The following is an 18,074-nucleotide window of genomic DNA, read 5'->3' on the forward strand; positions in this document are numbered from 1 at the left end:
TTTGTTGCTAATCGGGAGATGGTCACCTGTTATAAAAGCCTGCAGCTCTCGGCACTCAGGGTGGGGGTGTTAGAGAGGAGAGAGCGAGCCGAGAGACGGAAAGCGAGAGAAATTTATTTAAAAACGAAACTAACCAAGGATAGCATCAGTGAAGGCGATTGCCCAGCCTGACCGGTTGTAGTGTTTGTGATTTGTTTTTGTTTACATATTTATTTTTGCTCTGTGAGCAGTGTTTTCTGTTTAAATATTTATTTTATTTTTGTATTTAAATGAAACGACAAACGCCACCTTAAACTTCAGTACTTGCCTGGTGTCAGTACTTTCCTTCCTGCTTCTGCCTGACGTCACCGCCCAGTCACCCTGTCACAGTGATGTTTTGATCAAAAATTGTACAGAACACAGCAAAAACATGCATAAATCTGATAATGGGACTATTCACATATACAATGGGATTTTTGAAGTTACGTTTCCACATATATAGGCCAAACACAAATCTAGCATTACACAACAATAAAAATTACCAGTTGCCTAATGTTAAAGAATACAGGGAATAAAAAATGAAAAGGCTAAATAAAATATAAAGACTGTCTAGTCTACACATACGCTAATCAAAGGGACAGCTATTAAAATGTTGTAGTCCTAATAATAATAATAATAATAATAATAATTTACACTTATATGTTTGAAAATCTTTTTTTCCAATATCACAGTAATGTTACCATAGCCTAATGAATGTATATTCAAGTTATCTGAGATGACAAGTATTGTAATAACTTAGATTGTCATGATACTGGCTCTTTCATTTTATTATTTATTAGCTGTTGGAAACATAGCCCTGATTTTCATTTATTTGGCTGTCTGTCAAAGCAATTGTAACATAAATTGTGGCTAGTTGTGCCTTAATAGAGGACGCTTTTTTACCCTTATCTGGTGTCAGAAGATTAGATAAAAATGTGGGTAAACCATAGCTAGGCTTTTGGATGTGCATTGTCGAACTAATTCTCTCCATTTCCCAGATGAAACCTTAAAAGCCTATTTTTTCATCCAGTTCCAGTTGTGGGTGTGATGAAATGCGTTGTCGCAGGCCTCAGTCCATAGGGAAGAAAAACAGTCCAGAATCTGCTAAACACAGACTGTCAGAACCTGGACATTATTTGGTTTATGGTAAAGTGTCCATAATGGTTTGCACGAGTAGGAATATGTAAGCAACGTTTCTACCAGTGTATGTCAGCAGACAGTTAAAACAAGCTTTCTTTATAGGACATTTAACAGTTGTGGTGAAATTGTGTAATTAGAATAATAATCAAGTAATTTACATACTTATTAGCTGATTTTAATCTACAGCACACAAAAGTTGATGTTTTAGGGAGGGTTTCTAACCTCCTGCATTTAATTCCTTTGGATGTTGTCCATACATCTGTCTTCATACTGTGTGAATGTTTGTACCACAGACATATTTGCATATGAATTACACAGGGAAATAGTGCAGAGCACTTTCTTGGTTTCACTCAGATATCACTCTAAGCACCATACATGTTTAGTCATTTTAACATGTGTTTAATATGCTTAAAATAACTTGGTACTGTCACAAAGGGTAACTGTGATACTGTGTGTCTTGAATTTATCACATAGAAACCACAGGCTCTTCCTTCTCCTCTTCACAACTCCGACTGCACAGCAACTGCTTTTTGAAACAATCTAGGATTTAAAAAGTAGTATTTTAAGTTACTTAATATAGAAGAGAAATCATTGTAATGCATTTTAAATATTAATGCAATCAATGGTTTATTTCTATTGTAATCAGCGCTCCAGATAAGCTGCATCCTGGGTGTTTTACGCATTGAAAAAAATATGAATTACGTATGATATTTACATTGAATACAGAAAGTATATACAAAGCAATTTTTCTGCACAGCTTGAGTTTGCATGTTATCAAGCTTCTTGTACTTCTCAGTGTTTAATTATGAATATACTGCATGGGGTAGTTAGAAAATGCATCATAGAAATGCCAGTACAGCTAATTGTAGCCTGCCTGGGAATTGCCAGAAACACATGACCAGTAAGTACAGGTTTTCAATAAAAAAATTAAAAAAACATACACAGTTGAATCCATTTACTTGCAATCAGTGCTTCAGATAATGTAATAATGAAAAGAAGGGTGTATATTAGATTTAACCAATTGACTGCCACTAAATGTACCACATGGTGCAGTCATTTTTTTTAATTACCCTGTCAAGGGATTAGTAATTAAGCAAGGGATTCACCTGTGTGCTGCATGCAATTCAATTGCGGTCATTCATTTCAACTCACAATGCGACGCAGATTGCTTCTGTGTGGGCGGGGATGTTGACAGTAAACAAACTTTTCTGATTGCAAAAAAATTTTTTTTGAGGGAATGAAATGGATTGAAATCATATATAACAGAATGCCACCACCCAGTACATTAAATATGTATATATAATCGCCTGTTTTGCAAGAAAGTGGATTCATGAAAGTAAATTCATTGGTTCAATTGGTTGTCACTCCATGGTTCTGTGTCTGTCTGCCAAGTTTGATTGAGAGATGACTTTACCAATCAAAGCAGTAAACAATGAGAAATGTATGAATAATCTGGAATTGGTGACTCTTTTTACAAAGTAAAAAATATAGATACAACAGACGTGTTTTTTTATCCATAGAAGCCCATAGCAGCATTTGCTGACCAGCCTCACTTTGTTGACAATGGATTCCCCCACCCCATAGGAATGCAAGGCCTACAGGAGATAAAGACGGTGATCAGCTTCATGAAACATTCTAGACACTGTGTACTATTACTGCTTTCTTTACTATTTCACATTTCATTTCATAACATGATGTGGGAAATGGATGTGAAAGTAAGTTGGTGTCAGACCTTTTGTTGCAACTATGTGGGGATCGAATGCTTTTCAATAGATCATTATACTCTATGGTATGAGCTGCTATTTACACCGAATTTTTGAGTTTGTAAAGGGTGCAAAAAATAAATAAATAACTAACAAATAAAAAATCATTTTTAAGGTATTATAGTGGTACCTGTGGGTAGTAATAAAGGTAGCATATTTTACTATACACCCTTATAATAGTGTTGACTGTTAAGTGTGTTGATCTCAAGAAAGTCATGACTATAATATGGTGATTTTACCAAATGTTGCATTGCTATGGAGTTTTTTATTAACTTGTGGATGACTACTGTACCTCTGGTTTCTAGTGATTTAGCAATTGGTTTACCCCTGGAAACAGACAAACTGAAGATTGAGATAAATCACCACAATCATGCATTTGCAAGATGCTGAACCCATGGACAAAATGTTCATGAGAGGGAGCCCACAGCAGGCTGTATACCCTCTTCAGCTACTACTGACCCATTGTTGAGGAATTGGAAGTGAATATGATAATTATTTTTTCTATAACAGGTTTCTGTGATGTAATATATAGGCTGACAACAAGCTAAAAAGAACAAGTGATAATTGTGTGGAAGAGCACCATTTTGCTCGTTATATTTTAATGTTATTTATTTTTAAAAATCCTCCCGCTCTTTTACTTTTTCAAGTTATTGAAAGTACTGTGGTACTGACTTGGAAATGGTAATCTGGCTCTCAAATCCCCCTGCTGAGGGCCATAATCAGGCTTTCTTCAATCAATACCTTTTATTGAAGACATTTTGTGCTGTGTTTTTCCCTTCTCTGTAAGAAGCTTGGTTATGATTGCTATCTATGGGCCAACATAAGGAGCTATTGATCCACCACATTCTGTAGACAGAAGATAAAATTGCTTTTTTGCTGCAAGTCACTTGTTGTTGGGCAATATGACCTAAATACTGTATACAAGGGACCTCTGCAGATTATTTTGTCAGTGGCTTTTTGTTTTAACAGATGACAAGGCCCTACTGGGACTTTACATGTTACAATCAAAATACAATTGGAATAAAGTGAGAAAATGATTAGATTAGTCTTTTCCCTTTGCAGCCTAAAATCAATAACATACAGCACATAGAGAAAACAAATGTAAACCTATTGTTATGAAACTGTACAATGCCTGAAAACAGTATTATTATTATGGGTGTGCAGAAAACCGATTACTTGTACTCGTTCTCAGAAACTAATACTCATATGAATATTCATACTCAAATTGTACTTACCGTAGATGACATCACCAGTTAACACTGGAAGTATCAGAAAAATTGATTTCTTGCCCTGATTTTCACTCTGAAAGTGACCACACAGTGTTTGAATGTTTATTCAAGATTTTTGTTTATCGTTTTGAAGTGCTAATGTGTAACTGTAAATCTTATGGATCACGACTTCATTATTATTTTTTAACAAATGATATGGAGTGTCTGTGATGGGGTGGTGATTAATGTACACAGTGAAGTGGAGACCACTAGATCAGATTCCAAATCTCAGATGTATTTATTTGCTGTATATTCTGGGGACTAATATCTAAATTATGTTCATAGATATAGATTTGTTTTAATTATGTCTCAACCCTAAAATTCTAGGTGATGCACAACCTTTGGCCATAGCTGTACATTCAAAATACATACAACATTAGTTACACAATAAAACATATGCAATATATACATTTTTACATGCACATGTCTTTTTTTCCATGTTTAACTTAAATATTGTATTTTTTCCAAGATTTAATTTAAATCTTGTATTTTGTGAAATACATAAATATTGTTTTAAATGTGTACATTCAGATATAATTTATAAATCTAATTACAAGATTTTACATTTAGCTAAATACTTAATTATTAAATCTCTTAACTAGATTTAAACACAATTTAGATACAATTTTTCTTTTTTTTTTTAATAAAATCAATACATGGCTATAGACAAACCCATCATCATACCTACAGTCATTTACAAAAGGTCATTATTAATATATATATATATATTACAGTACAGTACAGTATATAAGCAATGTTGATTTTGTGTTTTGTTACTATATTTTAAACTTACGAATACCGCAGTCTATTCCCAGTTATAGTTTGCATTAAGCACTCAAATATGATTACACTGGAAGACTGTGACTTCAGAATACTGATGTCATTTTCACTACCTGAGCGGCTGGTCCTACGGCCCTCTGAAAATACCTATGAATGGTAGTCTAATCAATCATCATGCCATGAAAAGTCTAGAGGTGAAGTTTATGCCAGGTGAACCTTAAAATATACATCCAACATATTCAAGACCATGACAGTTACATTACACAAATGCATTGGGGTAAGAAAACACTCCTGTACAGTCATTTGAGATTCAAAGAGTTTGTCAAAGCATAAACTTTATTCCAGGATGGGCAGCAATGCATATCAGAAAATGGGTGCCTAGGTTAAGGCAATATTAAAAAAATACATTTTTGCAATATGAACACAAATGCATATGTTTAATAAAAATACATTTGTCTAGAACAATGGCAAGAGTTGCATAACCTGGTTTAAGAGGCATGCAATATTAAACAAAATATCTGTAATCATGTGTATCATTTTAGATGCTAAATTATGTCTTGTCACGACAGCACAGCTGGAAGATGTGGTCTAATGCTGAAAAATCAACAAATAGATAACAAATTCAGAAGGATGGTTAAGGAAGAAAAGCTTGGTTTTTCAAGTTTATGGGACATCATGTATTCCACAAATATTGTTTAAATGAAAACCAAACTGTTGCGAAACATTTATTTTCCCCTCTAAACCGTGTTTTGAAAGTCTATACATTGTGCCTTTAGATCTGTCAATTGAAATGTTGGGAATCTGTTTCTCCACATTATCAGAACTTCCTTTCTAAATCCTTGCATGCAGAGTTTTTTTTTTTTTTTTTTTAGTACAGAAATTGACTTTCTGTTGTAATGTAGTAAATATTAGTGAGGTAGTAATCAATCAGCAGATCCTTAATGAGAAATGACAGCTAACCAGTTCAATATATATCATTTGCATAATATTCAATGTGATTTAATTAACACAATCATTAAAAATAAATTTATTGAAAACATCTTTTCAATCAAAAGCTGGCAGATGTGGTTTGATTGTATTAACGGTCGTTTGCTACTTTTGCCAGTTCTGCTTTCAGAAAATGCACAGTGGATTTAAAATGATTAGTCTATACTTTTGCTTTTGTGTCACTGATTATTTTAAGTGAGATCTTCAGAATCTGGCATGCATCTGAAACTGCTTTCCATTTTACCTTCAGTAACATTGGCAATGTGCTTCCCTTTCTGTCTACCTAATTACAGGTAATTCCATTGTACAGTACATATACAAGAGCTTTTATCCAAAGATAAGGGGTGAGAAGATACAGTACAGAAAGGCTTGCTCGTGGGAAAGAAAAAAAGGTAAGTAGACAACATTTTATTAAAACTCTTAACTGCACAGTAAAGAAAGATTCAATTAACACCAATTCAATCAATAATACAGGAAGCAAAGTTTAAGAAATAAAAAACAAAGCAAAGCAAAAGAGCTGAGAGCTAGGGGAGAAATACATGACATACAAAAAAGGGAGGGGAGGACATCTTAAACTGAACAAAATATATCAAAGAGGGTTGCTAGGTTTTGTATAATTTCTCAGCGGAGCTGAGGAGTATGCATTTTATTTTAAGATGTTTTGATTAACTAAATACAGTATGTGAGCGTGTGTTATGGATGGCAATCTATTTCCAATAGAAACAGACTGTAAGCCAAAACTGACTAAATTGTACCTAATCCCAAAAGCGTGATAAAATACAGGATTTGAAGTAAGCAGATGTCAGTACTAAGCAAGTGGAGGGAGATAGCATGTAGAAGATTACTGACAGGAAATGTTTCATTTGTAATCAAACAAGGTATCTCTTTAGCAAGGCCAGTAGGAAATATTACAAATGTTGGTTCACTAAAAATAAAACTGAAAGTAGGGACTTAATACTGTTTGGATTAAATGGTTGAAGTGTGACACCTTTATCGATTGTTTTTAAAGAAAGTTAAACTCCATTTACCAACATAATTTAAAAGGTTTGTGACTAAAATGTTCATCAATACTTTGTTTAAAGCATGTCATTAAAATGCCGTTGAGCTTTTCTGACATAGAATTCAGGAAAACTCAAGCTCAGCAATTAGGATTCTATTCATGTCTTTTTTTTACTAATTTATTATATAGTATTTATTTATTTATTTATTTATTTATTTTTAAACAGCGGATTTAAATGATGTGTAATTTTAATTAAACTCTCTTTATAGTTGAGTCTCCAGTGTCCCACAATCTAGTTCAGTTTTAAACAAAAGTATAATTCTTTTGTGTCTGTTACTATATTCCATAGTTTAGCTTTTTGTACACTCTGCTTCAGACAGAAGACATGTTTATTTACATACCCCAAGGCATTTCCCTTTTAACATCTGCTGCTGTATGACTCATAACATCTCACAATTATTGTGATTATTATTATTATCATTCTTTTTTTTTTTTTGGTTCTTACATAATTTGTTGTAAAAGTTTTATTTGTATAGATTTGAGCTAAAACATGAATTACATTACAGCATTGGAGATAGCCAGTAACGGACAATTAGAATAATCCCAGGGCTAAAAGGTATGCTACAGAGAAAGGTTGAGAAATGTAATCTATTTAGTCTAAAACAACGAACAGCAGTGGGGAGACTTGCCCCACATATAAGATATATTTCAATACGGGGCGTCAGACAAAAAATACTATTTAAAAATAAAACCACCTGTGTGGTGTTGGACTGTGTACACGATACTGAAGTTGGCTACTTTATCCAGCTTCTTATTCGCCAGGTTCTTATTTGCATTCCAGCTTCTTATTCACAAATAGCAAAAGTAACACAAATTGAATAAGTAACGCGGGTATTTCTGCAGTTAAATCGCTTTGGGCCACTTATTTCAAAGTTGATTCTCACAAAGGGAGAACCCCTTTATGTCACCCATGGGTATTTATCCCGGCCCAAAACAGATTTTGATACAGAAATAGCATTCAAACATGGCACAGATAGCACATTCCAGCTTCTTATTCAGATATCAGGCTTAAAGAGCATGGAAAGCAAGAGAGAACAGGTGGGTTTGAGAGTTGATTTAAAGCTAGCGACAGTGGGAGCATCACACGCCGAAGCTAAACGAGCGCCCTCCGAGTGTGGTGCACTTTTGCTTGGGGATAACAAGCAGGCCAGAGTCGGAGGACCTCAGCTTGCGGGCAGGGACATAGCGAGTCAGCAGGTTGAGGAGGTACTCAGGACCTGAGTGATGAAGGGCATTGTAGGTGAGCAGGAGAGTTTTGAAAATAATCCTGAACTTTACAGCTAGCCAGTGCAGCTGGGCAAGACGGATTTTGATGCTCTACTACTACTTAAAGTGACCAACTTTCCAAAGCCTAAATCCGGGAGTCATAATTTGCAGACTGTAATTCAGTAAGAGTTTCTGTGCTCATCAAGTCTGCAGTCACGAGGTGTGAACTCAAAACATGTCATATAGTAAGAAAACAACCTCAAGTGTACTTTTATTTCATATATAAGGCATTCTAAAAACAATGACAACTTTCCTTCAATGAAAACTTTTCCTCACCTCGAGAAGTGTCTAGATGAGCCACTGCGAGCTGACTGGCAGGAAACAGATTTTTTTTTTTTAAGTTGCAATACGTGCAGTCGATCTGCGCTGTGTGTTGAAGTCAACTGATATTTAATCTCTAGTTATTCTGCATTTGATTCTATATATTTAATCTCCCATATAAAATGATAATGTAAATAAAAAGATTCAGTGTGCATTTTACTATTGTATTGTCATGCTGCCTCGCAGTAATTTAGCAACACTATCAATGTAGCAAAGGCTTAACACTTAATTTACAGATTAATTTCTTTCAGTTTAGGGTCAATTTTAAAACTTGTCCTGTCTCTGGGATTATGGGGCCAGTTGGCTTTAGATTGACCTCCGTCCATCAGGGTGCTGCTTAATTACAGTTGAGCCTATGGCCAAACACAGATGTTCATGAAAAATGGGACATCTAGCCAAAAGCGGGACAAAAATAAGATTTGACTAAACTTGTGGGGACACTGGAACATGCTACCTAAAAAGAGGGCTGTCCTGGGAAACTCTGGAGGGTTGGTAGCATTACTACTACCAGTACTACTACTGCTACTACTAATAATAGTAATCATATTATAATAATAATAACTTTTTAATATTTTTGAATATTGTATGTTCTATTGTAATACTTATAAGTCGCCTTGGATAAAGGTGACAGCTAAATTAGTAAATAATAATAATAATAATAATAATAATAATAATAATAAACACAAATGTCTTCTCAGTTCATGAAAATTAGTACTGTGTTATAATTAAATGTAATTCTGGATCATAAGTCATATATTTCCTCATGGATACCTTTTAAAATAGTTTTTATACATTTCTGAAAGGTTAATAAACCATGGCAAAATATCTCATTTGTACATTTAAAACCTATAACAAACATCGTATAACTAAAACAGCAGATGGATAAATCACTCTATTTTTTATTTTTCTTTGCTTTCATGAACTACAAAGTGGCAAGATGGCTTGAAGGATAGAGGAGGTTTGTGTACTTACAGCTGATAGTACCTTTAGGGAATATAAACAAACTGAAAAGCCAACAAGGTCTGCTATCTGATGGTGAAGAGTGCGCCAAATACCTAGTGTAAGGAAGAATGCAGTAAACAGTTACCAAGAAAGTAGATCTCAATGTAAAACTGAAGCTGAGGGAGGGACTGGCTTTTTTGTCTGCATAGGCTCATCTGCAGAATGACAGTAGTTACTGTCTTGGTATGATGATGATTGATTGGGAGGAATGTGGCTGCAAATGAATTTCCAGTCAGTCAATCATTCAGCCTACTGTTCAAAAGAGAGGTGATTCTCAATAACAAAGGGCAGCAGGTAGAAACCAGGTACACACAGAAACAGTCAGTGTGTTTTGACAGACTTGCAGAAAATAACTTGATTATGGGATTTTTGCAAACCCAAACTTAGAAAATACTGGGACTGAAACAATGTCTTGATCAAGAAAATAATTCTTAATCACAGCTCAGCTCTAATACTGATTGTGGCTTTTAGAGAGAGCTGTTTAAAGTAGTGAAAGCTTACTGAGACTGATTGACATATCCTCAATTTTATGCATGAGAACCCGCAGTACTTTATAACACAGCAGTAACGTGCTGAGAACATTAAAGGGCAGGGGCTCATTCAGAAAAAAGATCACTTTTCAAGAATCACAATATTTTTATGACTGAGAAACAGGGCACTTTTGGGGCATAAGTGTAACAGGGCCAATAATGCTGCTTTTATCTTTCACATATTTATTTGTCACTTGTATGTTTTATTTTTATAATTTTACATTTAGATTTGATTAGTGAACGTTTTATGTATTATTGATTTAACACATTGTATTGATTTATCACTTTTTAGTAGCTTCTCCACCCCGTTCACGCCTTATTGGATATTGAGTATAATTTATAGTTTTACATACCTGAATATAAATAGCACAAGTCTCTTGCAAACTGGATGACCATCCTGGGGGTTTGTATCTGTCTGTCAGTCTTTCACTGCGGTTTTGTTTGTGCAGGAGTGGGAACACATGTAGTGTTTGGAACAGAGAGTAACAGAGAGAAGTGAAACAAGCCTGCACATAGTCTTTCCTGATGGTAAGTATTCGGCTGGCATACAGTTTGCCTGTTTAAACAATGAGCGTGAGTGAAATAAGAGTTTTAGCTTGTTGGTAGCTGATTGGGCCTATGGTATGGAAAGTAAAGAGATTTTTTATAATACAGATATTTTCCCTCGCTCTCAAGTTCCCTTCCCTGCACAGACAACATGTACAATGTTTGTGTGTGTGTGTGTGTGTGTGTGTGTGTGTGTTTTTTTTTTTTACAATGGTTTGTTTTATCCTGTATTTTAAGCCTGGTTAACAAACAGTACCTTTCCTAAATGCACTCAGCACTTATTGCAGTTTGCACTGTGGCGTTTTGATAAATCTTAATTATGATGGAAAGTCTAATCGACCACTTGTATATTGTAACAATGTGTTGTTGCTACTTTTAACCGTGCTGTCTAATAAAAACCTTCTCATTGCTTTTATATGTATCTTTTGACTGTTTTATTTATTTATTTATTTATTTATTTATTTATTTATTTATATTTCTTGGTGACATTGTTTCCCATATTTTAATTCTGTATCCGAATAAAAAGAACCTCATCATTTACCTAATATTCTGTGTTGATCGCACTGAACTGGCGTAGCCGGACTACATATTAAAAATATAACCCTGTGTTTTGTGGCCCCTCTGACTGAGTGGGTGTTACAGAAGGGCAGGAAGGCAGGGGCTTAAGCCAGTTACTTATTCAATTTGCGTTATTGGCCAACTTGCAGTCTGTGCCATGTTTGCACGCTGTTTTTGTATGCAAAATCTGTTTCAGGTCGGGATAAATACATACGGGTGACATGGAGGGCTTCCCCCTCTGGAGAATCAACTTTGAAATAAGTGACCCAGAGCGATTTAACCTCCGAAATACCCCAGTTACTTACTCAATTTGTGTTACATTTGCGGGATGCAAATAAGAAGCTGGCCAAATAAGAAGCTAGCGAATGAGAAGCTGGTGAATAAGAAGCCAACTTCAGCATCGTACTGCGTACTGCGCTTAATGATTTTAGCTCAGAAAACAACACACTGGGTTATTTAAAATTGTAAACATATATGAGTTTGTGGACTACAGTTTGTCTCGTTCGCAGTGATTTGTGCAGTCGTCAATCACAGCACTAACGAATCAATGTGCCCTTAATTAGAGCTTGTATGGCTGGAGATCTAATTTTAAAAGGTGTCAATATAACTTTTTAAAAATTATCATAAGAGATGTGTATTTTAAGTGCAATAGGTTTTAAAGGTATGGCCTATACTAAGATAAGAATGATAACTGAGCAGTATTTTTGTTTGTTTGTTTTTGCCAATCGCTTCCAGCCCTGTTAGCTAGTTAATGCATGCTTTTTTTCATGCCATTTTCTGTTCTACCCATCGCCCCTGCCTGTTTTGGATGGTATCAACAAAGGTGTTCATTTTTATAGTTTATTTATTACTGAAAAATAATGCAATGTGCTCTGAGTGTATTGACCCGAACATTGTTTAAACAAAAGTCAAACCCAGGGGAAAAAAAATCAAACTAAGAGTTGCCAAACATGTTACTATTTTGTATTTATTTTTAATTTTAAATAATGGTAACTACCTTGTATCTATTCATGGCATGCTGTTTTTATGCCATAGAGGAGAATTCCTAAGTCTATTTCTTGCAAACGGCGCATTGTTGCGTAGTGCCCAGCAATTCTCCAAGTGGAGTCCACACAAGACTTTTTGTTTGTTTGTTTGTTTATGTTAGTTTATTTTTAGTGTTTAAGAAAAAATAAAAATGTTTCTTTTTTACTTTAGCAACTGCTGTCTCCCTTGTTTACGCACCACAAAATATACAGACTTCCCAGATGAAAAGCAAATGGCACTTTGTCACACTAAATGACACTCTTATACCATTAGAGCCAGGGTCAACTGTACATGTTAACGTTGCTTATGTTTACAGCTAACATTCCTATATAGAGTGAAGAGGTATGCTACAAACACTAGTTTATCTCCACACTTTATTATCTAGCTATAACCAACATGGCATATCCATTGCTGAGTCCTTGGTATACACACAGGCAGCATGCATATACGCCTCATTTAATACAATTGTTATATATTCTATTCATCTGTTTAAATGAGGGAACACAAACACTTGTAAAAACATGCAGGAAGTACTTGAAATACAAACTTTTTGACAGCATACAATTTGCTGACCTTGAACGGGCAACATTTTGGTAAGCGTATCACATTCTGATGCTGTACCACTTTCTGGCCCTACACCGGGCAAATTTCCTTTCATCTCACACATGGTTCCTATGGAAAGAAAAAATATATATCCCTCATCTCCCCTATTGCAGTTCAGTCACGTTTTTTTTCTGTTCCATTTCATACTATGAAAAAAGTCCCTGGAATGTTCTGTCATCCATAAATCTATTTCTGCCTACTGTTTTATAAGTGTCGCCTAACAACATGCTCCGGATGTCCTACAGTCACCATATGCAACCAAAACCTGCACTCAACTGTAAACACTGATCAGCCAGTATCGGTATGCAGGGGTTCTTCTACACAGATGTGTGCAAACAGCTGTATGCTGGAGGAAGATTCAAAATGCCCATTCCTCTGTTGAAGCACTGACTTAGTCCTCTTAAGAACTAAAAGGTTAAGCCAACAACACTTTTCATTTTAAGTTAACAAATTATTTAGATTTTGTCATTATTATTATTATTATTATTGTATTAATTATTATTATTATTATTATTATTATTACAGTGGAACTCTGTTTATCTGCGTGCTTGGGGAGGCATAGGTCCACGGATGTGTGAAATCCTCGAATAAATGAGGTGTTTATTTAGCAGATTTAGCAGATGCCTTTGTCCAAGGCGACTTACAGAGACTAGGGTGTGTGAACTATGCATCAGCTGCAGAGTCACTTACAACTACATCTCACCCGAAAGACGGAGCACAAGGAGGTTCAGTGACTTGCTCAGGGTCACACAATGAGTCAGTGGCTGAGGCGGGATTTGAACCGGGGACCTCCTGATTACAAGCCCTTTTCTTTAACCACTGGACCACACAGCCTCCAAGTGTCATTGTGTGTGACTAGAATGCATGAATAAAATACATAAACTAGTAATGTAAACCAAATGAGTGTTTACTGGAGCTGTATGTGTAAACAATAAGACACGACAGAGTGTTGTTGTGCTAGTATAACCGCAAGCCCAGGGGCGTAGTAAGGCACGAGGTCTATATCTTTAGTTTTTAGAAATAAAGATATAGACACATTTTTATTTAAAAATGAATATAGGTTAATTTCTTTCCTAAATATATTACTACGCTAGGAAAAATAGTTCCAATAAATGTAATAGTTCCAATGAATTTAATAGATAAACTAATTATTTTTAATAATAAATAAAATAAATTTAAATAAATTTAATACATTATCAGAATATTTTCAGTATTTGTCTCATGAAGTTGTCTGTACCAGGGAATGTACAATTTTCTAAATTAAATGGCTGGTTACAGAGTTGGACAGATTGTCCAGTAGGTGGCACTGTTTGGTGAGTAGGGGAGTTTGTTTCTGCCTTTTGTTTACGTGTTGACGACGGTACTCTAGAGAGGATGCAAGTCCAGGACTTCCTGTCTTTCTCAGCTGGTGCCCAATAGCTTCTTAAACTACCTTATAAAATGGGTTGGGAGATATCTGTGTCCTGAGTACCGATGACTTAAGTTTGTTTAAGTCTGTTTGGGATACAGCAGGGTGATGTTGTGACTTGTCTTTTTGTTGTTGCGTGTAAGTTTTCAGGATAGAAATGAAGACGCTGTTTGCTGTCTTAAAGTGGGTATCTGAAATTATGTTTATAGATCGTCCCACTGTGGGAGAATTTAAAAAACAATTCAGGCCAGCTCGCAAGCTTGTGTAGCTGCTAACTGAATACTGTGTGCCAGCTGATGTTATCACTTCATTAAAAACTGACACAGCCCATGCGGTTACTTTTTTAGTATTCCACTCTTCTTTATTGGCTTCAATTGTATTAATTTCAGCAGTATTGAGAGAGAGGTGTCTTGTAGTAGTCACGGTTTCATTTTTTTACTGACCTTTTAAAAAATTATTAGTGTCGGTTCCGTTACCAAACTATTGCAGTCCAAATCCTCCAGTAATGTGTGGACATTGGAGTCACCAGACAAGTACAGATTTACATGGAGGAAGTCTGACATTGTATTATTATCTTGTTTTTATTGGGGAAAAATGGCGGCCAATTTAAAAATAAAAAAAAATTGTAAATGTTCTAAACGCTCGGCGCAATAATATCTATTTGTAAAAAGTCTTAGTTACTGGGACTTGTTTTTACCCGTTGGTTGTACTGTAATAATTCAATGGCTTAGAATGCCTATCAGCCAATCAGGATGCAGATATCTCCCAACCCATTTTCTAAAATACAATATATTACAAAGACAAAAGAATGTTTTAAAATTAGTTTACTTTGACAGTGATACTCCTAGCAAAATTATTTCAAAATGCGATACACCTCCAACCCTGTTTCCCTAGCTTTTTCTGTTACCAAAAGAATAAAATAAAATACCAATAAAAAATAAATATATTACAAAAAAATAAATACTACAAAGCTACAAGATCATAAGATATTTTATGACGGGAATAAGCTATTCAGCCCACCGGAGCTCACGATTTTCCTATAAGCTAAGATGTGTGGCTAGTAGCAGCTAAAAATATCACAAGGTATTCTATTATCGCTAATTTATTCCATGCATTAATATTAAATAATGGTAGCTAAGTGTTGCTAGTTTTTTGACCTGACTAATGTCCCATGTACTCGTGGGCTGTGACGGCATTGATAAATACTAATATATCCAATATCTGGCACTTGTCCTGGGTAATGTAAACTAACATTTCAGCAGACCCTAATATAAATGTATGCATGCATTTTTCCCTTGGTGTGACCAAATGTAGTCAGCCAGAGCAAGATTTAGGTTTCAGAATATCACACAAGTGGATATTAACTTCACGATTCCAACAGCGATTTCATTTTTAAATCCTTTTACATCTGTTTAATCCAGGGGGTCCAATGATTTGACCTAAAGCATGGATTATAGGTATTGATGTATAGTGTAATATGCATATCATGTTATAATGTATCTATTAAGTCATAAAAAAAACTGAAATGTGCTAACAAACCAGCGTCTAGTCCCAAAATGTAAGGACTGTTTAAAGGTCTAAAACTTTTTTTTTTTAGGAAAACAGTACTGTGACAGGATGACGTCAGAGGCCAGGCTGGTGAATATCAGGAAGTAGACCCAGACACAGAAGCTGCAAGTTTGAATGTGCTAATTCGCCTTTTAATTAAACAAATAAACAAAAACAAACGGTACAAACACTAACAAAACCACACTGGTCAAAACTAAAGGTACATGGGCCAAAACATAAGGTTTGACAAAAACTCACGAAAATAAACAAACAGGCATCACAGCACGGAACATGAATCACTAACCTTCACCACGAACACCGACATTAATTCTCAACACTAACCATTTCACCACCCATGATCAACCTATTTATACACCTGTGGCTGGAGCCTTAATTAACAATTTAAACATGTATTCAACTGAAGGCTCCAGCCATGTTCCCACCGCACACACATACCTGGCTTCCACCCTTCCACAAGTACTAAGAAAAAACATCTCTCTCTGAAGCAGTTGAAAATGGTCTAATGCACCATGATTGGTAATCTACTGTTTGTTAAAAGATTGCTGAGCTAGAAGCCGATTGGGGCTGACAGTACAAAATCATTCTCAAATGTAAAATAGTTTACCTTTATTTGAAGTTTAAAAAAAAACATTTGCGTTCCTTTCCGTGATTTAACTTTCCCACATTTTGACATTATTGTCACACGGGTGAAGCCGTTTTACCCACACTATGTGTTCCTTTTTTGCTGTACATGTATTATGATCTGGCCCCACATGGAACTCTACACGTTTGTCATTCGTAGCATTGTGACAAGATAAGCATTGTGACAAGATAAATGGGCTTCACCCAGGTCAAGTGTGAGAATTATATTATGATAACAAGCCTAGACTATTACCTGTTTATTCATAGCCGATTACTCAAGTTGCTGTAAGTGAAGATACTGTCTTAACACATGTTTGTATCTAATTGTTTTATTTAAGGTAGTAATGGTATTCAACCTTGATGTATCTCAAGTTGAACTTCAAGTGCTGTAATCAGAAACCTGCTTGCACTTTTAATTGTGCAATATTAAGGAAGTCCTTAGAAGAATGAGTAATTGCTGTATCAGATTATAGTTAATAACAAGCTTGTCGTGCCCAGTGGGAGTTTTCATCAGCACTCAAGAGAATTCGTATTTACAGATATTTAGGTAACACTTTTACTCAAAGTAGCATTAAAATCAGGAAATAATTGTGCATATTAGTATACAGTGAAATCATATGTTCAATCTTTATGTACTCACTCAACATAGATATTATTTGGTTTGGTTTAATTGAACTGTTGGAATAGATATGATTATATTTACATCTACTAAAAACACAGTAGCAGTATAAACTGAAATGGAATCTTTATTACAAGATATGTCTGTAAAACAGTGTTATTCATCATTACTCACAAAAGAAACAGGAAGAATGAGGGTCATTTGTACTCCCATTACACAGCTTGAGATTCGCAGCATTATTTTGTTGGAGAGTTTACTCTATAACTGCCTCTGTAAACAGGAAAACCCAGCTTAATCTCAAAACACAATTTTTCAGAGTTTTTCTTTTTTATTAATTTACAAAACATTTACAGCTGTAATAATGTATATGGTTTGAATTTCATTTGTTGGACATGAATGATACTATCCGAGTTGTTGTATTTTGTGCAAGAAGGATGTTCCCACATCAGTCCAGTTTCCTTTTTCTATGTAGGCCACTACATTATATTTATAGCCTTACACACTATTACTATCATGTGTATAATACCAGATATATTAATTAAAAAAATAGGGCACTGCATAAGAGCCCTGCAACAGGATCTGAACATGACAGCACCTCAATTTAATAACAGAAGTATATATATATATATAGTGAATGAATCAACCCTCTTCACAGTTCATTGCCCCTTTAAAAACACTGACCCAACACACAGAAATTGATTGTTTTAAGCAGTTGCACAATTTTTAATAAACACAAAAACAAAAATAAACAAAACAAACACCTAACTCTTCTTTGAGCAATAACTAAAACAAAACAGGACAGCTAAGCTGTTTACCTGTAACAAAACAAACAAACAAAACAGCACACACACAAAAAGGATTCAATTTACCTTTTTCTTTTTTTAAATTACAGCTGTACCCACACACCAGCACAGCCAGGCCTCTGCCCTCTTCAGCAGCCACACAGAGCAGACTGACAGCTCTCCTTTTAAACCCTGCACCTGGCTCCA

Source organism: Acipenser ruthenus, chromosome 5 (genome assembly GCF_902713425.1).
Source record: "Acipenser ruthenus chromosome 5, fAciRut3.2 maternal haplotype, whole genome shotgun sequence".
Classification (NCBI taxonomy): domain Eukaryota; kingdom Metazoa; phylum Chordata; class Actinopteri; order Acipenseriformes; family Acipenseridae; genus Acipenser; species Acipenser ruthenus.